General features: G+C 41.1%; 1 protein-coding gene across 4 annotated transcripts in view; it reads right to left on the reverse strand.

The window, feature by feature from the left end:
- Nucleotides 1-25957, reverse strand: part of LOC128664000 (leukotriene C4 synthase) — a 305297-nt gene extending 279340 nt beyond the window's left edge. For 3 of the 4 annotated variants that reach the window (XM_053718637.1, XM_053718636.1, XM_053718635.1), the window contains exon 1: nt 25800-25943. The gene's annotated coding sequence lies outside the window, so the exon portion shown is untranslated. Of the gene's footprint in view, nt 1-25799 lie in introns of all 4 variants that reach the window. The other variant, XM_053718634.1, reaches the window with a different exon arrangement.
- Between the last annotated feature and the right edge of the window lie 1748 nt (nt 25958-27705).

Consider the following 27705-nt stretch of genomic DNA (forward strand, 5'->3'; position numbering starts at 1 on the left):
ACACATAGCAAAGACTACAATAATAGATCCAGAGGTACTTTAATTTGCAAACAGAACAAACTAAAGATCCTAACCTTTTCCCTCTGTTACAGGAAGAGCAAGCACTCCCAAATGGTTATTCAATTTGTAATGGGTTAATATGTTACTCCAATCCCACTGATCCACAAGCTAAATTGTTTTTTGTGGTCCCAAGTCATTTGCAGGGACCTATAACACAGCAAACCCATTCTCTTCTTGGGCATATTGGCCAAAGTGCATTAGAGTACAATTTAAGGCAAACATTTAATTGGCCAGATTTAGCAGAAACCTGTTTAAAATGTGTACAAGAGTGTTTAATTTGTGCTCATATAAATCCATGTCCTAAAGGTCAGAGACCCATTCTACAGAGAATACCAGTAGCAGATGGCCCTTGTAAAGCTATCCAAATTGATTTTATAGGCCCACTTCCACTATCAAAGGGGGGTCTCAGGTATGCCCTAGTAATTGTAGATATTTTTTCAAAATGGGTTGAGGCTATTCCACTTCGTTGTGATACTGCAGAGGCTACTTCCAGAGCACTGTGGGAACATGTTTTCTCAATATGGGGTTTTCCAACACTCATTGAATCAGACAGGGGTACACATTTTACAGGTCAAGTAATGCAAAATCTCTGTGTCCTACTGGGAATATAGACAAGATTTCATTTACCATATCATCCACAATCCTCTGGTATAGTTGAGCATATGAATCGCACATTTGAAACAAAATTGTCCAAAATGCTTTCCCAGTATGGTAAATCATGGGTCACACATCTTCCAGCAGTTCTAATGGCTATTAGAGCTACACTGTCAAATGCTACCAAGTGTTCTCCCTATGAGCTCATGACAGGGAGAAAGATGGCATTAGGCCACCCAGGTGAACCACAATTGTCTACCCCTTTGAGAGAATCTGTGTCTAGAGATCAATATCTCTCCCAAATTCAGGAGCAGTTGAGCTCACTGTTACTTTTTGCTGCCTCTAATATGGCCCCAACAGAATGTTAATTTTCATCTACACCTCAAACTCTGTTTGAGAAGGGGGGATTGATCATGATTAAACATTTTGGCAAAAAATCTCCCTGGGATGCAAATTGGGAAGGGCCTTATAGAATTTTGGACAAATTGGTATATACTGTAATTAAAATAGAAAGATCAACCCCTGGGAAAACCAGAAGGCAGCCTGGTTACAAATGGGTCCATGTTAACCAATTAAATTGTAAATTGTATAGAGGGACAGTTGTCCCAGCTGTAGATATTTCTGCTAAGAACTGATATTCTCTTAATCTTTTTGACAGATTTCATTATGTGGAACCTGAGAGGAATGATCGCCACCAACCTGTTTGTATTTGTGTGGGTGTTATTGCAAAAACTTCCAATTTGTGACTGTAATGAACTTTCAATCAACAACCTCACATGGAGCTCTAGCAACATCATGGAGGATGGACAAGCTTCTGGAGTTCTCAAGACCTTAACCAAGACTGTTTGGGAAAATTTACTTTTAATGCGTATGGGAGGATTGAAATATTTGCTGATAAACATCAAGACAATTTAACTGGTTTTTGGAGGGTCAATCAGGGTAATAAAGTGGAATGGGAATGTAAGTTGGTGGTTTGGGGAAAATGGACTGTAGGTCTGGTGGGAGAAGGTATTTCTGTGTCTACAACATTTGCTAATCCTATTCACACTATAAATGGTGATAACTATAATATAACCAAGGTTATATTTGAACAACAAATGGGAGAAGGAATTTATTGGAGAGTTACAGCTTCCAACTTTGGTGGAGTGATTGAAGTATATTTAAGAATAGACCAAAAAAGGGAAACAACTACTTTTGCACCTTTGATATATTCTATTTTAATCACTACACCAATTATGAAGCATTATGACAATACTCCAATGTGTGAGGGGAAAAGGGTTGTTTATAGCGGTTCATTTCAAAAAGTACAATCAAGCCAATTCCAGAATTGAGGAACGCCACATTTCAATTTATCACATGGAAGATTACAATAATAGATTAGCTAGTTTCCACACATTACTAAAATTGTTCCAGAATTACTGCCACTATGGCAAAAGCATTAGTTAAGTGGGCAGAAGGTACTAGGTGAAGGACTAGGAGGGATATTGTGGATACAGTTTTGGGAGGTGTGGGAACAAGGTTAGGGGTAGTAAATTCCATTGACATATCCAGGTTAACAACAACCTTACAGTCTCAGGGGATGTTAAATGCAAAAGGGATTCACACACAACAAATGATAAACACCCTGGTAGAGACATTGACACAGACAGTCATTCAAGTTCAGGGTCCTGCCATTCAACATACAGAGGAAATACTGATAGGAGTAATCAGTAAGTTAAGGGAAGTATTCTGGGATTTTGTGTGTATTTCCATGCAAACAGAATTATCAACTGACTTTAAATTAATAGCACAGGCTATGGAAAATAACCATACACCTTTGGGAGGGTGGGAGCAGTCTATTGTTAACAGTTTTGCATCAGAACATAAAGAATTATGGTTAAGCAGTTGGTAACATTGCAGGGAAAATATATGCAGGGCTACTTCACTTGTGCCCACTAGAGGTACCTATCAGAATGTTTATCATTTGTTTTCACTAGGAACACCTGTCACAGAATCTCATGTTTTACATCATGAGTCAGAGTTCCCAAATTTCATATGGAATAGTTCCCATATGGAACAGGTAGACATGTCTGGCTGCATAAGGTTTCCTTCTAAAGTTTTATGTCTACCCAACCAGGCAAGAATAATTTTTGATTCCTGCTGGCATAATCACTCATATTGCAATGGTTTTGTGGAGAAAGTTAATCCCCAAGATATGATTTTTCCATTAGGGCAAGGAAAGGTGTGTTTTGTTTCTTTGAAACCTAAAGATAAGGTGCATGTATGGTTTGACAAGTGTAATTCAAGTGAACAAATCACACCAGGGATTTATATTATTACTGGGTACCCTGTGAGGATAAGTTCACTACAGTTTAACTTCACTGTCCCACAGTTACTCACATATAACGCTTCCTTGGGGGCTCCACTCATAACACCAATATTAGTAGATGATGCACCTTGGCAAAAATGGGTAACCTTATTGCAAAACGATTCTGTGTTACTGGAACATCTTAACATTTTTGGGGAACGTGTTCATGTAAATTTTTACCATCAGGAACAGGAACTGCAAAGAATTGAACATACTTCTACACAGATATCAAGTTCTACCTGGTGGCAGAAATTAGCAAATTAATACATTTTTTTTTAAATTAATTAATTTAATTTTTGTAACAATTTTGGAATAAAAACTTTGAAAAGTCCTGGTGAGTGCACTCTTCCTTGAACTCTCTCTCTCTATATATAAATATATATATACACACACACACAGTACTGTGCAAAAGTCTTAGGCCACCATTAGATTTGTTGTTTTAACAATCAATGTTATAATGACTATATATAATTTTTTTCTCAGTCTCTTTATTAGAATACAACCAGAAAATACAGGATATTTGTATGCAGTATTAAAACCCCCCAGAAAAAACAGCTTCTAGTGGCAATAGTGATCAATAGCAGGAAAGTGACTCTCGTAAACCTAAATGGAATAGAACCCAAATTAATGTCATTGCTAACACCTGTATTTTACCTACTATTTCATGTCAAAATGCCTGCTGTGAAAAAGGTCTATTACACCAGGTTTGTGCAAGACATGCTTGAGCATTACATACACATGGGGTTTGAGTTTAATTCATTGGAAGCTTGCTAATAAGATCAACTTTCAATCACATCATTCCATTCAAAATGCCAAAGATCACAGAACTCATAACACATGTGTTTGTAATGCTCAAGCATGTCTTGCACAAACCTAGTGTAATAGACCTTTTTCACATCAGTCATTTTGCTATAAAATAGTAGGACAAATACAGATGTTAGCAATTACATTAATTAGGGTTCCATTCTATTTAGGTTTATGAGAGCTAGGTTCCTGCTATTGCTCTGATTGTTCTTATTATTTTTTGTTTTTTATTACTGCATACAAATATCCTGTATTTTCTGGTTGTATTCTAATAAAGAGACTGAGAAATATTTTTATTTATTTATTTTTTTTATAAATTTTTATTGAGGTTCTTTTCAAAACAATCAATTATTAATTGTCAATATATAATAAAAAGGAGAATAAATTGTTACAGAGTAAGCTGCCAAAACAAGATCGTATAGGTATATAAAACAGTTAAATGACAAATTACCCATTAGATATAAGCAATAGACTCTGTTCAAACAGTACACCTACTGTAAGATATAAGCGGCCACTTGTAGACTGCAAAGATGCTGTAGCATAATATAAAGCAGGTAAGCAGTGATGTGACAGGGCCACTCGTGGACCCCTGGTGAAGAACCTCTATTTTATATTTTTTTAAAACTATAGTTAGGATAGGCTTACAAGAAAATAATTTCAAAGAATAGCAAAAGTTGAAATATTTGGACAACAAGGTAAGTTTAGAATATGTGGTAGAAGCTAGGTGAAAAGTATGTAGCAATATATGCTAAGCCTATGGTAAAATCTGTTAAGTATATATTAGTGTACTGCATAAATTAAAAGGATTTAGGGTGTGGTATAGACTAGAAAACCACATTTTTAATTCACCTAAACTAGGTGATATATTATTGCGTGGGGGGGGGAGGTGGTCGGATAAACTATGGTTTCACTGCTTGAGGATGGCAACTAACAATACGACAGGACAGCATAGCTATATAAAACAACCTCCTGTGCTTAATGGGCTCAAGTGAATACTCAGAAATGGGTCAATTCTTACTAGGGTAATGTTATATTTAGCATATTAGAGTCTAGGAAGCTGCTAAACTTGTCAGATATTATGAGAGGAGAAACTATACCGAAAGGTTACAGTGCAGGCCCAGTCTGCGCTAAAAGAACATATCTAAGAGATACAGCCACATCGGGAAAGATATAATTTTTAAAAACTAGTAACTTCTGTAGGGAAAGCTATAATGGGGTTAACTGTCCTAGACACCAAAAGCTTGCCAACCAACAAGTAAAAAACAAAATAAGATAAGTTTCTACAGGCAATCAGTAAAATATTGTTTGCTTTGAAGTGTATAATGATAGCTGCTCTGTCTGATTAGTAGATGGTATTAAAGCTATATTTCTATAATCATGAGCAGCTCAGAGCTTATAGTAGGAACCCAGATATAAAAGTCTTGAGATAGTGTAAGGTATATTTTAACCAAAAAGAAGTTTGTGAGTAATCAAGAAAATGACGTGCAAAGGATGCAAGCAGTATTGGAGTCAACAAGGGGACACATCTTAGTTGCTAGATAAATAGTTCCAATTAGCATAGAACAATATAACAATACAGTGTATAATGAATAAAACAGAGTGCAATACAGATTAACCTATCTAGAGAGCACAAGACTAGGCTAGAGAAGTTGCATAGTAAACCCTCCTAAACTATGAGGTTTATTACATGGGGGGGGGGGGGGTATGTGGATATAATAGGCGGATTGCATGTTTGGCAAATACTGTACGTAAGCTTAACAACTAAACTCAGGAATATGTCTTTATCTAAATAGTTTAATAATAATGATTTGGGTATGGAAGCCCCAAGCAGCAGCAGTAGCGTGGGTCCAGCCCACCTTAGAAGTATTTCACATACTTTGAAATAAAGCTGCAAAGCCCAATTTATCGGTAGCCATAACGATAGATTATAAGTTTTACATGTGATGTCATGCATACAAAAAGAAAGCTTAATACCTGAGCCCTGTCTGATCCTCTTCTATTGTTTAAAAAAGAAAAAAAACATCTATTATAGCATATCAAGCTTTGGCAATATACAAATATTAGGAGCTGTTTTGCAAAGGCATAGACACATATGAACCATTAAATGTCAGTATTCCCCTATTAACTCTGTGATCTTCAGTCTATATGTAATCTACACATTGTAGTAAATAAGTATGCAGGTGGACTCAGACATCTCGGCCGCAGACATCCAAGCCCCCAAACTCGCTCAAAACCAACAACATTATAGGAGTAGATAACTAGTGATACTAGAGCAAATATTTTTATAATCATCTGTGTCTACTGTTAGTGTGAGCCTAGTAAAGCATCAATAATGTATAGTTAACAAGTACATATAGAAAAGTGGCAGATAGGTAGTTATAGAATATTATCAGACAGAATCACATGCTGGACTGTAAAGATTTCTTCTAGAAGAAACAGTAGTTAGTGAGACCTTTCATATTAGGCATATACATTGGCAGACATGAATTAATATCACAGCTTTCACTCAACATGCTGTATAGACTTAACCCAATATAACATAAGAAGAGTAGGTATAGGTTCACCTCGATTTGATTTTTAAAATAGTGAAGGCAGTATATAGTATTGAACAAAAAACAAGCAAACTGAACTATGCAAATAAATAAAATAGGGCTAAACAGCCTGCTGAAGTCAAGTACTTATTTTGTCACAATATTTAAACACACGTTGCCAACAGGGATAAAAGGGCACAGAAAGTTGGACAACCATATAAGAAACAAAGTGCAGTTAACCTTTTAGTGTAAATGCCCAACTTCTCACGCAAAACAAAGGGAAACAAGTAAGTGAGTCCTTGAACCCCAAACAGAGAACAATGTGAGGGGCTTAAGTAATAACGTGCGTCTTGTGAGATATGCTACTCCATTACCCCACATCAGTCGCTGGCATCATGTAAAACACCCCAGACACCCGAAGGGAGACACCAAAGTCCCCATCAAGTGACCGTAATTCTTCCCACTGGGTAGATCTTAACAGTAGTGAGACCAGAGTGAGGAATGTCGCTTGTGGCCATATTTCTTTTATGCAACTGCTTATCGCCTGGCTGTAGGCATCTGACTCATCCTAGTTACATGCGGTAAGTGGGAGTAGAGTCTTTAAGTTGGGCTGTGCTACTCCGGAGTCGTCCGCTCTAGATGAACCAGCTATACCCGTGGAATCCATGCCTGTTGTCCTTCCTTCGACTATCAGAGTAGGTATTGAACTCATAGATCTCCAACCAGTGTCTCCGGCGCAGCCGACTATTGTTTTGCTTCTGTAGCATTCAGGTCTAGTAGGATCTTCCTCCACAGGATGCGCCAACGGTAGTGCCGGGTCAAAAGCCTCCCGATAACCACGTAGGAGGTTGCCCAACTCTGCGATAATGTATGTTGCAGATATCATGGTGCTCCTATATGGTATTGAGACTAGAGAATATCAGATAGCCGCGTTGAGCTCTCTCCTTGGGCTCCATGTGGGTAGGAAAATGGCTGCTGGTAGGGCTCTAGTCAGACATAGTCGTCAAAGCCGGGAGGTTGCCATCTCAATGTATAAGTCTCTAAATCATTTGCCCATCATGTTTCTAGGGCTATTAGTCTCTCTATATTGATTAGATCCAGAAGTCTGAATGGTCGCCAAGCCTGGGTTTAGAAAAATTTTAGCCAGAGCTGCTAAGATGTGCGACCATTCGGATCAGATGTTGCGAGAAATAATTTTATATATATATATATGTAAGCTGATGTTATGTATGCACTCTTACCATATATATATGTTGCGGGTAAAGTAAGAAATTGGGTAATCCTAGCATTACCCGGGTAAACCTGACATTACCCAAGTGGCTGTGGGTAAAGCCCAATATAACAAGATAAATCTTGTGCATCGATTCACTGCAACAAACATATATACGATGCACTGTAAGTCACACATCTTCACTATCTTTTTTGCGTCCACCGGGGAGGTTCAAGGGGGGTAAAGCCCCCCCTTGTAAACCTCTTAACCCAAGGTTCACTTGGGATGGATGCCAAAGGATTGGCGAGGCACCTTCCTTGAACCCCCCAAGCAGAGGGGAAAAAAAATAGTGTAGATGGGGAATTACATTACATCTGACTTTACCTACAGCCTCTTGGCTTGGGTAATGTCAGGTTTATACAGGTAAATCCTAGGATTACCCAGATTTCTGACTTTACCCGTAACATATACATATATATATATATATATATATATATATATATACATACATACATACATACCTCAGCCCTTTAAACAGGATAACCCTCCAACTGGTCACCTGCCTGGGTGCAAGAATACCAATAATAGATTGCAAAGATGATGCACTCTCAGGTCTTTTGAGCAAAAAGCTTCAGTTTAGTGAAACGTTTTCGGGGACAACCTCCCCTTCATCAGTAAACTTGGAAAAAATGTGTTCAGGGATATTCCCTATCATTTACTTACTACCAACAGTATTGTGTCCTGCACCTCATATATTACACCCACTATCGTGTTCCAAACTGAAAGGCTTCCGGTCGTGACGTAATACATCACTTCTGGTTTCGGGCTCCATGTGTTTAATGTTTTTAATATATAAGAATTACCCCATACTCTAACAGGTACTTTTCATCCCAGCCTCTGTGTATATGGTGACAAATCTCTCCCTGTAAGTTGTATGTGCTTCTGTCCCATTCAGGCACTGCCTGCAAACACCTACCATAGACAACTAGTGCTGGGTTCTTATGTTTAACCCCTTACTGTGTTATCCCTAAACTGGGTTCTTATATTTAACCTCTTAATGTGATATCCCAAACTAATACTTTTGCATCCCACAAAAGAATGTTACACTTATATCTCTGATATACTCGACAACTGTGACAATGTCACCTTGGCGGTACACTAAATAAAATGTAAAGGAACAATTACTCACTACATAGTAGCAATTGAGTTGCAGTACAAACTATCTCAATCCTTTTCCCATGTCAATGTGTGTATTACTTAACCCATTATGTGATACATGCCACTAGGAAGAAATACAGAGCACACTTAACTGGAATATACAGCACTTCTGTGGCTACTTCACATGTATACACTCAATGGCATGTTCATTTTGGTAACATATCACTGACACATCATACGTAACACAACAAAAATGTACTCCCGACCAGCAGTACAGGGCCAAGTTGAAGAACATTGAAGAACCAGTGTCTGTCACTTAATGGCCATTAAGTCACTGCAGGATGACACCTCTATTGTTGTCAGGCCCGCCGATAAGGGCGGAGCCATAGTCCTTTTGAACTATGAGGACTATAGAGCTGACATCCTGCAGCAACTGACAGACACTGGTACATATTGTGAATTATCTATGGACCCGACGGTTCGCTTTAAGAAAGAACTGGATAGTTTACTGACACTAGGACTGCAACAGGGCGACTCAATACCCGAGAATCCCGGTACTGTATACCATCGCCAATATTCATAAAACCTTGGACAACCCCCCGGGCCGGCCCATAGTCTCAGATATACAGTCTATGACACAACCAATAGCTCAATACATAAATGTATTGCTCCAACCCACTGTCAAGCACATTAGATCTTACATCTCTGACACAAATTACCTGATTAGGAAACTCAGAGAAGTTAGGATTGAACAAGGGGACATTCTAGTAACACTAGACGTTAACAGTTTGTACACAATCATTCCACATGAGGTTGGATTGGCAGCTGTTAAGGAGCACCTTGTCAGTAGTGCACACTACAGTGGACCACCAATCTAGTTCCTTCTGACACTTATGTCATTTTGCCTACACAGAAATTATTTTCGATTCGAAAAGAAATGTTATCTTCAAGTGGCAGGCACAGCGATGGGGTCGAACATGGTCCCATCCTATGCCAACTTATTTATGTCACAATTTGAAAATGAATATCTGTGGCATAGGGAACAGCCTTCTATCGTGTTCTATGTGCGTTACATAGATGCCGTCTTCTTGGTATGGCGCGGAGGTCAGCAGGCACTCGATGAATGGTTCAGGGAATTCAATAATTCCAACACCACGGTCAGGTTTAAGATGACATGTGACATAACAACAATACATTTCTTAGATCTTAGTATCTATAAACAGGACCAGGGATTAGGCACCACAATATACAGTCAACTGATAGAAACTCTATTCTTTCTGCTAACAGTTGCCATCCACCGGCATTGTTACGGGGTATTGTTAAGTCGCAAATGATTTGCACTATGCGCAATAATTCTGACAGCCACACAGGGGTCTCCCAATTGCAGCTGACTAAAACTAAGTTCCTGCAAAGAGGATATAAATCCCGCACCATTAATGAGACATTGGAAGAGGTGTCATCAGCCACTCAACAGACCCTCATCGACCAGGAAGTGAAAATAATAGCAAGCAATAAGTTAATTATGACCACTACCTTTGCACCGGATATGACTGAGACAGAAAAGATCCTGCGCAAACACTGGTCGCTAGTTTCTTCTGATCCCAAGCTTCCATTCGCACGGAACATGGAACCTATGGTGGCCTACAGAAGGGGTACCAATCTGAGGGACATGTTGGTTAAAACGGATCCAAAACGGAGTTACACGGCACCCGTAAGGGTTAACATCAAGGGATCCTATAGGTGCCTTGGATGTACCACATGCAATGGTCTGATAGTTTCTAAGTCATTCCATCATCCGCATTCTAATTGGATTTTTACCATCGGACACTCCCTGACATGCACAACAACACACAAGTGTATCTACTCTTTTGCCCGTGTTCACTGTGCTATGTGGGGAAAACAAGTGGAACTCCATTTGGTCACTCATTACATTATGTGCTCTCTTATACTTAGTAATACTGGGGTTTAGTATATTGGTGTGACACACTCCATAGCTGGGTGTGTAATACTTCAACATTCAAGCTAAATGATCTGCATGAATTGCCATACAGGGATCTGTGTCCACATTCAATTCTAATCTGGAGTTATACACATGGACTAAAACACAGAGAACTGATTTCTCCTGGGATGATGAAGAGGTGCTTGGGAGGCTCTGTGGAGAAATGTTCTTCAACTTGGCCCTGTACTGCTGGTCGCGGTCGGGAGTACATTTTTGTTGTGTTACGTATGATGTGTCAGTGATATGTTACCAAAATGAACATGCCATTGAGTGTATACGTGTGAAGTAGCCACAGAAGTGCTGTATAATCCAGTTAAGTGTACTCTGTATTTCTTCCTAGTGGCATGTATCACATAATGGGTTAAGTAATACACACATTGACATGGGAAAAGAATTGAGATAGTTTGTACTGCAACTCAATTGCTACTATGTAGTGAGTAATTGTTCCTTTACATTTTATTTAGTGTACCGCCAAGGTGACATTGTCACAGTTGTCGAGTATATCAGATATATAAGTGTAACATTCTTTTGTGGGATGCAAAAGTATTAGTTTGGGATATCACATTAAGAGGTTAAATATAAGAACCCAGTTTAGGGATAACACAGTAAGGGGTTAAACATAAGAACCCAGCACTAGTTGTCTATGGTAGGTGTTTGCAGGCAGTGCCTGAATGGGACATAAACACATACAACTTACAGGGGGAGATTTGTCACCATATATGTCACCATATACACAGAGGCTGGGATGAAAAGCACCTGTTAGAGTATGGGGTCATTCTTATATATTAAATACATTAAACACATGGAGCCCGAAACCGGAAGTGATGTATTACGTCACGACCGGAAGCCTTTCAGTTTGGAACACGATAGTGGATGTAATATATGAGGTGCAGGACACAATACTGTTGGTAGTAAGTAAATGATAGGGAATATCCCTAAACACATTTTTTCCCAGTTTACTGATGTGGGACTGATACACAAATATTTTAAATAATTCTATTGTAAATAGCGGAATACACATACGCAATACCGGAAGTGGGTGTACAGGAATGTACTTCCGGTAGGCTAGGCTAATCACTGATAGAGACCGCAAGTGATTGAATATGTAATCACTTCCGGTCTGGATATGCAATTGACACACATAGCGTGCGGTTCACATGTTGTTAACACTGAGTGTCATCACAGGTGTGTATGATTGTTTTCCTTGTTCACTTAGGTATTTAAGTTTGACTGTTATCACTTTTTGTTATGCTGATGAAGGGGATGTTGTCCCCGAAAACGTTTCATTAAACTGAAGCTTTTTGTTCAAAAGACCTGAGAGGGCATCATCAATTCAAAAACCAGAATCACTGAGTTGGAAAAAGGATCACCACCTCCTAAAACTACTTGTAAAGTCAATCAGGTGTAGCTAATCACCTTCTCAATGGCACACACAAAGCCATTTGACCTTCAACTGATCATCTGTGGGCATATTGATTAGCTCAGCATGAAAAGAGCTTTCCTGGAGCATCTCAGTCCCTGGTAGTGCAACTGAAGCAAATAATCAACTATGGGTGGCAAGGCACTCTCAAAAGATCTCTAGGATAATATTGTGGACAGGCACAAGTCACGGAGATTGATACAATACAATATCAAAGGATTTATCAATGAAGAAGCACAGTGAAGTCTATTATTAAGAAGTGGAAGGTATTTGGTACAACACAGACCCTCTCTGGATTAGGACGTGGCTTCAAACTGGAAGAAAGAGCCAGGAGGAAACTGGTCAGAAAGGCTACCAAGAGGCCCACAGCAACTCTGAAGCAGTTGTAGGAATTTATGACAAAGAGTGTTCATTGTGTGCATGTGACAACAATATCAAGGATTCTCCACAAATGTGGATTGTATAGGAGGGTTGCAAGAAAAACATAAATTATGCTTACCAGATAATTTCATTTCCTTCTGTATAAGGGGAGTCCACGGCTTCATTCCTTACTGTTGGCAAATACTGAACCTGGCCACCAGGAGGAGGCAAAGACACCACAGCCAAAGGCTTAAATACCTCTCCCACTTCCCCCATCCACCAGTAATTCTGCCGAGGGAGCAAGAAAAAGTAAGAGAAATAACAGGGTGTAAAAGGTGCCAGAAGAAAAATACAATTTAGGGGGCCGCCCATCGGAGAACACGGGTGGGGGCCGTGGACTCTCCTTATACAGAAGGAAATTAAATTATCTGATAAGCATAATTTATGTTTTCATTCTTAATATAAGAAGAGTCCACGGCTTTATTCCTTACTGTTTGTTAAACTTATACCCTAGCTCTAGAGGACATTGAATGATAACGGGAGGTACAAAAAGAGAGGCGGACCCTAAATCTGAGGGCACCACAGCCTGCAAAACCTTTCTCCCGAAGGCTGCTTCAGCTGAAGCAAAAACATCAAACTTGTAAAATTTAGAAAAAGAAGGTAAGGAGGACCAGGTAGCCGCCTTACAAATCTGATCCATAGAGGCCTCGTTCTTAAAGGCCCAAGAGGAAGCCAATGCTCTAGTAAAATGAGCCATAATTCTCTGAGGAGGTTTATGTCTCGCTGTCTCATAAGCTAAGTGGATAACACTCCTCAACCAAAAAGATAAGGAAGTCGAAGAGACCTTCTGACCCTTACGCTTCCCAGAGTAGGCAACAAACAAGGAAGAAGTTTGTCTAAAATCCTTAGTAGCCTGATGATAAAACTTCAAGGCATGAACCACATCCAAATTATGAAGCAAACTTTCCTTCAAAGAAGAAGGATTAGGACACAAGGAAGGAACCACACTCTTTTGATTGATCTTGCGGTCAGACACAACCTTAGGGAGAAACCCTAACTTAGTACGTAGGACAGCCTTATCAGAGTGGAACACCAGATAAGGAGGCACACATTGCAAAGCGGCAATCTCAGAAACTCTGTGTGCAGAAGCAATAGCCAGTAGAAAAAGAACCTTCCAGGACAACAACTTAATGTCAATTTCATGCATAGGCTCAAACGGAGTGTGTGGCAAAACCTTAAGAACCAGATTCTGACTCCAAGGAGGAGACGTAGATCTGAACACAGGTCTGATTCTAATCAGAGCCTTAACAAAAGACTGAACATCTGGAAGCTCCGAGAGCCTCTTGTGCAGTAAAACAGACAGGGTTGAAATCTGTCCCATCAGGGAACTGGCTGAAAGACCCTTCTCCAGTCCATCATGGAGAAACAATAGAATCCTGGCAACCTTTATTTTATGCCAGGGAAATTCACGCTCGTCACACCAGAATAAGTAGGTTCTGGCCACCTTATGATAGATGCAACGAGTAACTGGCTTACGAGCTTGAATGAGAGTATCAATAACTCTCTCAGAAAACCCTCTCTTGGCAAGGACTAAGCCTTCAATCTCCATGCAGTCAGCCTCAGAGAATCTAGATTTTGATGAACAAAGGGACCTTGTTCCAGCAGATCCCTGCGACAAGGTAACCTCCATGGAGGAGAAGATGACATCCTCACTAGATCCACAAACCACATCCTTTGCGGCCACGATGAAGCAATCAGTATTATTGACGCCTGCTCCTGCTTAATGCGGGCCACTACCCGAGGAAGGAGTGGTAACGGTGGGAAAAGGTAGATTTGACTGAACCTCCAAGGCACTGCTAATGCATCTATTAGCTCCGTCTGAGGATCCCTGGACCTCAACCCATATCGGGGTAGCTTGGTATTGAGATAAGACACCATGAGATCTACCTCAGGTGTCCCCCACATGTTGCATATCTCCGCAAACACTTCAGGAAGGAGAGACCATTCCCCCGGATGAAAGGATTGTCCCCCAGTTGTCCACACAGGGAATGCGGATAGTTGACAGTGAACAGCTGTGGGCCTCCGCCCACTCCAGAATCCGAGATACTTCCCTCATTGCTAGGAAGCTTCTCGTTCCACCCTGATGGTTGATGTAAGCCACCAAGGTTATATTGTCTAATTGGAATCTGATAAACCAGGACAAACCCAAAAGAGGCCAAGCCTTCAGAGCATTGTAAATTGCTAGAAGTTCCATAATGTTGATTGGGAGGGAGCGTTCCTCCTGAGACCACAGGTCCTGTGCCTTCTTGGCACCTCAAACAGCTCCCCATCCTGATAGACTCACGTCCGTAGTCACAATCTCCCAGGATGATCTTAGAAAGGATGTCCCTTGGGACAGATGATCTGGACAGAGCCACCAAGAGAGCGATTCTCTCGACCAGTTGTCCAGGGAAATATGTTGAGACAGATCCGAATGAATGCCGTTCCACTGCCTCAGCATGCACAGCTGTAATGGTCTGAGATGGAACTTGGCAAAGGTAATTATGTCCATGCTGGACACCATGAGACCAATTACCTCCATATACTGAGCCACAGAGGGCCTTAAGGAGGTCCTGAGGGCAAGACATGCCAAAGCTAGCTTGTAACGTCTCTGGTCTGTTAGAAATATCCTCATGGATATTGAATCTATTATAGTACCCAGGAATTCTATCCTGGTGCTTGGAATAAGAGAACTCTTTCCTAAGTTTATCTTCCATCCATGAGATCTAAGAAGAGAGAGAAGAGATACTGAATGGTCCTCCGTCAGATGGAGCTTGATGAAAAGATGGAGCTTGAACCAGAATGTCGCCCAAGTAGGGAGCTACTGCTATACCTCGGGTTCTGGCAACAGCCAGGAGAGCCCCTAGAACCTTTGTAAAGATTCTTGGAGCAGTAGCTAGACCAAACAGAAGTGCAATGAACTGGAAGTGCTGATCCAGGAACGCAAACCTTAGTAACTGGAAGTGGTCCTTGTAAATTGGAACGTGAAGGTAGGCATCCTTCAGAGTGGTCATGAACTGTCCTTCCTGAACTAGAGGAAGGATGGACCCTATTGTCTCCATCTTGAACGAGGGGACATTTAGAAACTTGTTTAAGCACTTTAGGTCCAGAATCGGGTGGAAAGTACCCTCCTTCTTTGGGACCACGAACAGGTTTGAATAGTATCCCAAACCTCTTTCTGCGATAGGAACCGGGACAATGACCCCTAAGGAGGACAGATCCTGCACGCCCCCCTGAAAGGCTTCCCTCTTTTCTGGTTTTGAAGACAGACTTGAGAGGAGAAATCTGCCCTTGGGTGGATGAAATTTGAAACCTATCTAGTATCCCTTAACCATGACCTCCAGGACCCATGGATCCTGCACATCCCTGAACCAAGCATCTGAAAACAGTGACAGTCTGCCCCTACACGATCCAGCACCAGATCGGGGGCCACCCCTTCATGCCGACTTGGTCTCGGTGGACTTCTTGTTCTGCATGGATTTATTCCAGGATTGAGCCGGCTTCCAAGTGCTCTTGGTTTGCTCGGGCTTAGAGGAGGACTGCTGGTGTTGGGACTTCTTAGAACAAAAGAAACGAAAATGAGATCCTTGTCCCTTAGACTTGTTCTTTTTATCCTGCGGTAGAAAGGCGTCCTTGCCCCCTGTAATCATGGAGATAATGGAGTCCAGGCCTGGACCGAATAGAATATTTACCTTAAAGGGAAGGGAAAGTAGTCTAGACTTAGAAGTCATGTCCGCAGACCAGAACTTCAGCCAGAGCACCCAACTGGTCAGTACTGAGAAACCAGAAATCTTAGCATTCAGGCGAATAATCTGTATGTTTGCATCACAGATAAAAGAATTAGCAATTCTCAAGGCTTTAATTCTTTCTTGGATAACGTTGGGGGGACCCTCCACCTCGATCAAATCCACTAAGGAGTCGCACCAGTAGGCCGCAGCTCCAGCAACCAAGGCAACAGCCGCTGCCAGTTGAAACAAGTATCCCGTATGCTGAAACATTTTTCTGAGAAAAGTTTCCCTCTTCTTATACATTGGCTCTCTAAATGACGAGCTATCCTCAAGTGGGATAGTAGTACACTTAGCTAACGTGGAAATAGCGCCATCCACCTTAGGGACGAAACCCAACAACTCCAGTTGAGAGTCAGGGACCGGGAACAATTTTTTTAAAGGTAGATGAAGGGGAAAAGGAAGATCCAATTCTATCCCACTCTTTCTTAATAATGTTCTCTATTTTTACAGGTACAGGAAAAGTTAGCGGCGCTACCCTGTCCTCGTACACTCTGTCTAATTTAGGGATCAACGGTTCATCAGGCAACTTGGCCTCTGGAACCTCTAATGTAGACAGAACCTCCTTTAGAAGAAAACGTAAGTGTGCAATCTTAAATCTAAAGGCTGGTTCCTCCGCAGCCCAAGGCCGAGAGGTAGCAAACTCCGATCAAGAAAGTTCCCCCTCTGAAGACTCAGAGTGTGACCCATCCTTGGATAATTAAAAAACAGACAAATCTAATAAATCACTGGATGACCCCTGGACAGGAGAGCTATGTTTAACCTTTCGCTTGTGCTTGGCAGGGCGAGGTAAAGCACCAAGGGCCTCAGACACCACCCTCTTTAACTGCGCTTTAAAGTCTGATCGTAAAAGGCTCCCTCCAGATGGAGGATCAGGCGTGCTACGGGAAGCTGCATGAGATGAGGGAGATGACTGATGGGTATGCACCTCACGGGACGGCAAGTCCTCAGAGGTGGACAGCTCAGTAGTACTAAAGGGGTTAACCTTCTTAGACATAATAACCTTGTTGATGCATATGGAACATAGTTGAGAGAGTGGGCATACTAAGGCCTCCTCACAATATAGACAGGTATTACTATAAGGAATAGAGGGAGTACCCTCAAGATTATCAGAATCCTTCATAGCTTGCGCTAATAACAGTAGGACACAGAATAAAACAATCTTTTTATTTTTCACAAATACGGCACCTTTATACTCCCAATGGCTGGGGCACTCACCACCTCCTAGACCCAGGCAAACAGAGAAAGAAATGTTTTTTCTGACAGCTAGCTTGATCAGGAAAGGGAAAACGAAAGTGTGACCACTCCCGGTCACGTCGTGCGCAAGGCAGGACTGCACCTGCTATGAGAAAAAGCGTGCTAAACTACAAGCTGCGCAGCGTTCAAAGTGAAAGTAAAAACCTGTGTGTTCCATTACCGCATAACAAACAGTCTATGAGCCTAATACATCTCACACATAAAGCAGCATAAAATCAAAGTATCACATTTGATTAATCACCACTGTTCAATAACCACCCTTTAGGAGATGTTAACCCAACATTCTTTTACGATAAAAGGAGTCACACTGTGACCCTGTCTTCAGCGTTTTCAACATATGTAAAAATTGAAATGATCTTACCAGACTCCATGTTGTGGAACAGAAACACAGCCTCTCAAGTGTGACAGTCTTGTAGCATCGCTCCTGACATGGACTTGAGTGAAGAAAAAGCAGGCAGTGAAACACGTCAACACAGATTGCTTAAGGAGCTGTTAGCAGGCAGTCTGGATGTGTTCGCAGGAAGACTCTCCCTGCATCTCCAGACTCTAACTTTAGTCAATGCTCTCACTGAGAGGCTGACAAGACTACTTAAAACTCCAGTCCCATATCGAAGGGTAGATACCTCTCCTGAGGAACAACTCCGAAATCTTCTGACACTTCTCTGTCATCCTCCTGTGACGAAAGGCAAAGAATGACTGGGGGGGGGAAGTGGTATTTAAGCCTTTGGCTGGGTTGTCTTTGCCTCTTCCTGGTGGCCAGATTCAGTATTTCCCAACAGTAAGGAATGAAGTCGTGGACTTTCCTTATATTAAGAAGGAAAAAGTCACTCCTCAAGAAAGACCACATGCAGTCACGACTGAGCTTTGCCATAACACACCTAGGAGATTCTGATGCCACATGGAAAAGGTGTTATGGTCAGATGAGACTAAAATTGAATTACTTGGTCTCAACACCAAACGATATGTCTGAAGGAAATCGAATACAGCTCACCATCCAAATATCACAATACCTACAGTAAAGCATGAAGGTGGTAATATCCTGTTATGGGGGGGGGGTTCTCTGCACCAGGCACTGGAGCAATTGTCAGGATATAAGGAATAATGGATGGGGCAAAATACTGTAAAATTCTTGAGGAAAATCTGCTGCCAGGAAGAAGGTTTTCCTTCCAAAATGACAATGACCTAAAGCACACAGCAAAAATGACCACACAGTGGTTGAAGGAGAAAAGGTGAACTGGAGCAGTTCTGCAAAGCAGAGTGGGCAAATATTGTACAGTCTAGATGTGCAAAGTTAGTAGAGACATATCCCAACAGACTAAAGGCTGTAATTAAAGCAAAAGGTGGTTCAACAAAATACTGACACAAGGGGGTGATCCTTTTTCCAACTCAGTGATTCTGTTTTTGAATTGTCTTTATTTTTGCCTGACATGTTGGTGTTATATCTTTCACTTGGATGTTATAAGTTGCACTGAGTAATTAAAACTGGGTAAACAAAAACTGTGTCTGTCTTTATTTCAGGCTGCAAAGCAACAAAATGTAATTATTTTCAAGGGGGTGATTCTTTTCAATACTTACTGTATAAAATGTTGCAAACACCGCTGCCATCAACTGCTAAACATGTGTACACTCCTAAGCTCCTATCAGCCAACCTAGGTTTATCTTCCAACAAAGGATAACAAGAGAACAAAACAAATGCGATAATAAAAGTAAATTGGAAAGTTGTTTAAAATTGCATGCTCTATTTGAATAATGAATGTTTCATTTTTACTTTAATGTCCCTTTAAGTAGTCAGAGCCAATCAGAAGCCACAGTACCTGAGCAATTATTTGTCTGGTAGTGAGCTACATTAAGTTTAATGGCACGATCGGGCGCGCTGTGACTAGACAGCAAGCCCATGAAGCGCTTAGGAAAAAACAGACCCGCTGAGTAGAGCTAGGAGTGGCGTTCTACAAAATGGAACTTCTTAATAAAATATCTCTGCAGTCCTTTGCTTTATAAAGTTGGTGCTAAGCTTATCCTATATAATAAAAGGCCAAGTGTGTTTGTCCGAAGCTGTCATGCGCAGTAGAGACTGCGCGCGAGGACAAACACACCTGGCCTTCCAACTGACCTGGCGTTGTGTGGTGGAGTGGGCGTGGCCGGGCGGATGTGAAGTGGGTGTGGTCGGACGGGTGCGACATGGGCGTGACCGGGCGGGTGCGGCGTGGGTGTGGTCGGGTGTGACACGGGCGGGGGGCGGGCGTGGCGGGCCGGGTGGGGAAAGATGCCGGGGAGGCTGCAGAGAGACAGAGAGCTCTAAAGAGGGGGGATAGAGAGAGCAGAAGAGGGTGGATAGAGAGAGCAGAAGAGGGGATAGAGGGAGAGAGAGAGAGAGAGAGAGAGAGAGAGAGAGAGAGAGAGAGAGACAGCAAAAGAGAGAGGGGGAGAGAGACAGCAAAAGAGAGGGGGGAGAGAGACAGCAAAAGAGAGGGGGGAGAGTGACAGCAAAAGAGAGGGGGGAGAGAGACAGAAAAAGAGAGGGGGGAGAGAGACAGCAAAAGAGAGGGGGGAGAGAGACAGCAAAAGAGAGGAGGAGAGAGACAGCAAAAGAGAGGAGGTAGAGAGACAGCAAAAGAAAGGGGGGGAGAGAGACAGCAAAAGAGAGGGGGAAGAGAGACAGCAAAAGAGAGGGGGGAGAGAGCACAAAAGAGAGGAGGGAGAGAGCACAAAAGAGAGGGGGGGAGTGCACAAAAGAGAGGGGGGAGAGTGCACAAAAGAGAGGGGGGAGAGAGCACAAAAGAGGGGGAGAGAGCGCAAAAGAGAGGGGAAGAGAGAGCAAAAGAGAGGGGTAGAGAGTGCAAAAGAGAGGGGGGAGAGAGCGCAAAAGAGACGGGAAGAGAGAGCAAAAGAGAGGAGAAAGAGAGCAAAAGAGAGGAGAGAGAGCGCAAACGAGAGGAGAGAGAGAGCAAACGAGAGGAGAGAGAGCAAACGAGAGGGGGGAAGAGAGAGAGAGAGCAAAAGAGAGGGAGAGAGTCAGCAAAAGAGGGATTGAGAGAGAGAGAGCAAACGAGAGGGAGAGAGACAGCAAAAGAGGGGGAGAGAGAGCAAAAGAGAGGGGGAGAGAGAGAGCAAAAGAGAGGGGGAGAGAGAGAGCAAAAGAGAGGGGGAAGAGAGGGGGAGAGAGAGAGCAAAAGAGAGGGGGAGAGAGAGAGAACAAAAGAGAGGGGGGAGAGAGAGTAAAAGAGAGGGGAGAGAGAGAGAGAGAGAGTAAAAGAGAGGGGAGAGAGAGATCAAAAGAGAGGGGAGAAAAGAGAGGAGAAAGAGAGAGCAAAAGAGAGGGGGGATAGAGAGAGAGCAAGGGGTGGGACCGCTGTACTGTAAAATATGGCCCGTGTACACAGGTTTTAGGACTAGTTTTATATAATTCTGCACTATGTGCAGAATTATGTAACATTATTTTGTAGGTTTACGGCCCCTTTAAGACCATTAAAGGGATATGAAACAAAAATTTTCTTTCATGATTCACATAGAGCACTGTTTTTCAAACCTGACCTCTGGCTTCCCTAACAGGTCAGATTTTAAGGATTTAGAGCACGTGTGAAATAATCAGCTGATTAGTAACCATGGTTATTTTACCTGCTCTCACCCAAGGTAATCCTGAACATCTGGGGCGCGATCCGATATACGGCGCAGGTTTCTGCGCAAGCGTGGAAACCTGCGCCACCCGTAGTTTCAGCTTGCACAGAGAGTTATCTCATATACGGCGCCGGGAATTTGCTAAAGTGTCGTAAGTCGGACAAACTAGCGATGTCCAGAAATCTGCGTAAGTACAAATTTCTGGAGTCGTCAGTGACTTACGGCACTTTAGAAACTGCCGCTGCATAAAAAAACTTACTAAAGTATACAATCTGTCGTTACTGTCTAACACGCCTCCCAAAAGTAACCCGACACGTATACCCCTCTATCCGCAATCCCCCCTCTCACTCCTAACAATAAATATATTAACCCCTAAACTGCCGCTCCCGGACCCCGCCGCCAGCTACATTAACTATATTACCCCCTAATATGATCCCCCTACATCGCCGCCACCTATTTTAACTATATTAACCACCTAATATAATCCCCCTACCCCGCCGCCACCTATTTCAACTACATTACCCCCTAATCTAATCCCCCTACCCCGCCGCCACCTATATTAAAATGATTAACCCCTAATCTAATCCCCCTACACCGCCGCCACCTATAATAAATGTATTACTCCCTAAAATACTAAAATGTCCCTACCCTAAACTAAATTACAAATAGCCCTGAAAAGGGCCTTTTGCGGGGCATTGCCCCAAAGTAATCAGCTCTATTACCAGCCCTTAAAAGGGCCTTTTGCGGGGCATTGCCCCAAAGTAATCAGCTCTTTTACCTGTAATCTGACCCCCCTACACCGCCGCCACCTATATTAAATATATTAACCCCTAATCTGACCCCCCTACACCGCCGCCACCTATATTAAGACTTCGGCTGGAACAGGACCTTCTCCGCCGGTCTTCAGGACAGGTAAGGACTAAGGACCACTTGGGGGTTAGACTTAGGTTTTTTAAGGGGGGGGGGGAAAGGTTGGGTATTAGAGTAGGGGTGTGTGGGTGGTGGGTTGTAATGGGGGGGGTTGTTCTTTTTTTCACAAGTAAAAGAGGGGGTAATACATTTATTATAGGTGGCGGCGGTGTAGGGGGATTAGGTTAGGGGTTAATCATTTTAATATAGGTGGCGGCAGGGTAGGGGGATTAGATTTGGGGTTAATGTAATTAAAATAGGTGGCGGCGGTGTAGGGGGATCATAGGGGGTAATATAGTTAATGTAGGTGGCGGCGGGGTAGGGGGCTCACATTAGGGGGTAATATAGTTAAAATAGGTGGCGGCGGTGTAGGGGGATTAGATTAGGGGTTAATATATTTAATATAGGTGGCGGCGGTGTAGGGGGATTACATTAGGGGTTAATAATTTTAATGTAGGTGGCGGCGGTATAGGGGGATCACATTAGGGGGTTAGACATTTAATGTAGGTGGCGGCGGGGTCCGGGAGCGGCGGTTTAGGGGTTAAACACTTTATTAGGGATTGCAGCGGGGGATTGCGGTTGACAGGTAGATAGACATTGCGCATGCGTTAGGTTTTATTTTGAAAGCAGTTTAGGGAGTTACGGGGCTCCAATACTCAGCTTAAGGCTTACTACGCTTGCATTTTGAGGCGAGGTGAAAATGGAGTAAGATTTCTACATTTTCGCTACGTAAGTCCTTACGCTGTATATTGGATACCAAACTGCGCGGGTTTGGTATACCTGTCTATGGGCCAAAAACTACGGCCAAAGGCAGAAATATACGAGCGTAACTTCTATGTTACGCCGTATATGTGATACCAAACCCGTGCAAAATTTGGAAGGCATGAGGACAGGTATGAAAACCAGTGACACAGAGCATACAATTTTTAACAACTTTCCGATTTACTTCTATTAACTAATTTGCTTTGTTCAATTGGTTTTCTTTGTTGAAAATATGACCTTGGTAGGCTCAGGAGCTGGGAGCTAGCTCCTGACTTGTGGCTGCACATGACTCTTGTCATTGACTTACCGATGTGTTCAACTAGCAATAAGTAATGCATTGCTACTCCTTTAACAAAGGATGCCAAGAGAATGAAGCAAAATTATAACATAAGTAAAAGGGAAAGTTGATTAAAAATGTATCCTCTAAATTGAATCATGAAACAAAACTTTTGTGTTTCATGTTTCTTTAAGAAAGCTAATCTAATTTTGCCAGACTTCATTTCTTTAAGTTGCTTTGGTAACGGTCAGCAGCAAGTTAAAAAGGACAATGTCATGCCCTTCAGATAAGCACTAAAACATGTTGCAGTTAGGCTTTTGGATTTAAATTATTAGATAAGTGTTAAACAGCTCCATCCTGTCCTTGTTTTTTTTTATTATAAATTTCACTGACTTTGTAATTTAAAACACAATAAGAATAAAAAAGTCCCTTCCTGGGCTTCTGTTAAGATATAGGTTATAAATATTGCTGCCTTTATAATAAAAAAAAGTTAGTACTTTGCTAAAAAAAAAAGTATTTTGATTAAATAGACATTGTAATCAAGAATAAATATGGTATTTATGTATGGTCTTTTAGATTAATATCCTGAAAATATATTTTGCATTGAATAAATGTTAAAGTGATGGTAAACTCTACCCTTTATAAAAACAGATCTGGAATGTTGGCTATATTTTAGATGGATTTTCATTAATCAGTTGTAACGAACGGTTTGAATTGTTGTCCAATCAGCGCTCTCCCCTTATGGCACTTTTGTTGCAGTTAAAGCGCTGATTGGACACAGAAAAATTGAAGTGGGCGGCAGAGCGTTGGGTATTTGAATTTCATATCTATATTAAAAGGTTATAGAGCATCTTCATTACAATTGATGAATGAAACTCTAAAATATCACTAACATTCCGGACCTGTTTCTAAAAAGGGGAGAGATTACCATCACTTTAAAGTGAAGGTAAATTTTTAACATGTTGAAGAGGCAAAGCAATAATTCTACACTATAATAAGCTAATCGCTAACTTTAAAAAAAAAAAAAGATTATATATTAGCTAACTAAAACCTATATATAAACCCATACCATTGCTATCTTTACTCCTCCCAACCGCTATTTCCGGATTTTCTGAGTGACGTATAGAGCAGTCCCACCCGCTCTATACGTGTTGCCAATGCGCGTTCACGATCCTCAGCTCAACGGTGCATGTCGGAATCTGCGATTTCCTCCTCTCTCTGTTTATTTATTGCTGGCAATAGTGCAAAAAGGACAAGCGCTTTAGCCAAGCTGGGTTTTGGCAGTAAGATGGTACAATACCTCTGCCAGTTAAAACTATTCACTAGATGCGGCCATAAAATAGAAATAGTACGCATGCGCAAAACGGGAACACGCATTTACTCAGATAAAGAATTAGCCTTAAGCGCATGCGCATTTCAGCAAGTAATGCCAAATTTTCAACTGGCTGATCAAAAACGTGACCAAGAGATTTAAAAAAAAACAAAAAAAAAACGGGTTGTTTTTTGCATAGCGGAAAATAGGGAATGTAAACTAAGATTACTGGATTTAGAATAAAAATGTAAAAAAATAATGAATGAAACTCCTATTTATTTTTAACAAAGAATTGGATTGTGTATCAGAGTCAAGGTAACTTTACCTTCACTTTAAGCTAAAACGGTAAAAAATTGTACATAAGTGACTATTGATATAATTGGTCACTAGTTGTCAGGGCCAGTTCTCTACAAACTACAAAAAAAGCCAAGTTAACCAACTGTTAACACTAAAAAATAGCATATTTTACAATACCCTGTCACTTTAAGCCTTATAAACAAATGTTTTAAAAAATTGTTCTGATTACTAAAAGCAATTGTTTTGAACATTAACTTTTGTTTAATAAAAAGTGCCAAATTGGAAAAAAATTATTCAACGCTAAATCATAAACATTGTTGTCTCAAAAACAAACCTGTTTTGAAATATTTGAGCTTGTGTTGACAGATTGGTACACATTACACGTTAGTTTTACTAAGTGCTAATACAAACAGAAATATAGTGCAAGTGAGTGACACAGAAGGGTATTACTAGTCAGTTCTGTTTCATGTCGATTTTGTACAAATGTTATTATTGGGACTTAGCTAACTGTACTCTAACATAGCAATGTCTAGCACATTACTCTTTACATTTATCTTACTGTTTTTAGCAGGGGGGCACTACAAGGCTGTATAAAAGAAAGCTACACTCTTTTTCTATTCATGTATCCAAATCGACAGTTTTATACTAAGATTTTTCCTTTGGTTTAAATTTTATATATAACCCACATAGACATTTTAGGATACATTTATCTTACTGTTTTTAGCAAGGGGAAAAACACTACAGGGTTTTATAAGCTATTAGAAAGCTACGCTGTATGATCCATTAGAACAAAATACATACAGTGGGTACATTTTTGTGCAGTTGGGGGTCTCCTTCCCCATTCTTTGCCCCATTCCTTTCAGATAAAAGACATTCTGCACGTTCTAAGAATAGTTTAAGGAAATCTCTAGAATAACTATATGGAAAAGCACAATACAGTACAAAGCATGATTGTCTGCAGATTCTATTCCCTGATTTAATACAGCACGCAGTGGCATTACATCATGTGTCCTTGTTTTACTATCCCTGACCCCTCTCATGTAAAGTACAGAGCTGTACTCACCTCCTCCAGCAGATCAGATATTAGTTATGTCCAGATCATGAACAAATCGTTCTTTTCAGTGAACTGTATGAATCAGTTCACCAATCACCAGACTGAACTGATTCGTTTGAAACAGTTATCTTCCAGAGTCTGCAGCAGCACTGGTAATATGATTCTAGAGTGAGTTCTGCTTCTCCTAACTCCGCCTTTGCAATGAATCACACAGCAGAATCAGACATCCTCACTCTAGGATCATATTACCTACCAGTGCCGCTGTATCAGTGCACGAACTCCTTTGCAATGAATCGAAAAAGGGCCATTATACACTCATTTTTTCTTTGCATAAATGTTTTGTAGATGATCTATTTATATAGCCCATAAAGGTTTTTTTTAAATAAATGTATAGTTTTGCTTATTTTTAAATAACATTGCTCTTATTTTCAGACTCCTAACCAAGTTTTATGTGAATACTGTCAGCTACCTTCTCCAGCTTGCTCCTGTTTGTGTAAATGGTCTTTTCATATGCAAAAGAAGGGGGGGGGGGTCTTATTTGCCACTTGCAGTGGGCTTTCCAGCTACCTTTTCAACAGAGCCAAACTGACAGCTTCTAAGTAAGTTTTTAAACAGTTTTATACTGGATTTTTATATCAGTATCTGTGCATCTTATTCTTTATAGTAGTGTCTATTACATGCAGTTATATGAAAATGAGTGTATACTGTCCCTTTAAAGTGAAGGTAAAGTTTTATGGATTACAACACATCAATGCATTCTTTAACAATACAATAATATAATCGCTAACTTTATTTTATCTTTTTTTTTTTTTTTTAAGCTTTTATTTGTATATATATTCCTACCATGTCCATGATAACTCCTCCCAACCTCTACTTCCTATGTTTCTGTGCTGTCACGTATAGAGCGGTCCCACCACGTATCGCAAAAGCCCGTTCACACTGATCCTTGTGAAATGCGCATGCAAATGGTTGCCTTTTGGCCTGAGACTCCTTTTTTTTTACAGAGTCTCTCCCACTTAAAGGGACAGTCTACTCCAACATGTTTCTTATTTAAAAAGATAGATAATCCCTTTATTACCCATTCCCCGTTTTTGGATAACCAACACAGTTATATTAATATGCTTTTTACCTCTGCGATTACCTTGTATCTAAGCCTCTGCAGACAGCCTCCTTATCTAACTGCTTTTGACAGACAGGCAGTGTAGTCAATCAGTGAAGACTCCTAAATAACTTCACGGGAGTGAGCACAATGTTATCTATATGACACACATGAACTAACACTGTCTAACTGTGAAAAACTTTCAAAATGCTCTGAGCTAAGAGGCAGTTTTCAACGGTTTAGAAATCAGTTTGAGTCTAGCTAGGTTTAGCTTTTCAAAAATACCACTAAGGGAACAAAGCAAATTTGATGATAAAAGTAAATTGGAAAGTTGTTTAAAATTGCATGCTCTATCTGAATCATGAAAGTTTAGTTTTGACTTTACTGTCTCTTTAAGGTGCAATAGTCCTATTTCTGATGAGGGGAGCTAAACAAACCCAGAGCAAGCCACACAGAAATGTAAGCACCATGTGTTCCACGCATTTCAGGGTGATCACACAGCAGGACCGCTGACAGGCTTGCATTTAGTGTATTGGAGTAAGTGGTATTGCCCATTACTAGAGGATCTCACTATCCCTCTAACTAGACTGTGCTCCAGCTCCTCCCACCAGCAGTACCAGTGTTTACTGAAGTGTTCCTGTTCTTTGTCCAAAGGTAACTTAGTTCCACCTGCAAAAATAGTGCAGGAACTCCGTTCCAATGCGCTCCTGCCCGACTTGACTCCTGGGTAACAGCAGTTCTAAATAGACCCCTGCATTTACCCCTAACTGCACATTAAATTAACCCTTGCTGCCCTTACCATAAATACTCCTCACC

This window comes from Bombina bombina, chromosome 6 (genome assembly GCF_027579735.1).
Source record: "Bombina bombina isolate aBomBom1 chromosome 6, aBomBom1.pri, whole genome shotgun sequence".
Lineage (NCBI taxonomy): Eukaryota > Metazoa > Chordata > Amphibia > Anura > Bombinatoridae > Bombina > Bombina bombina.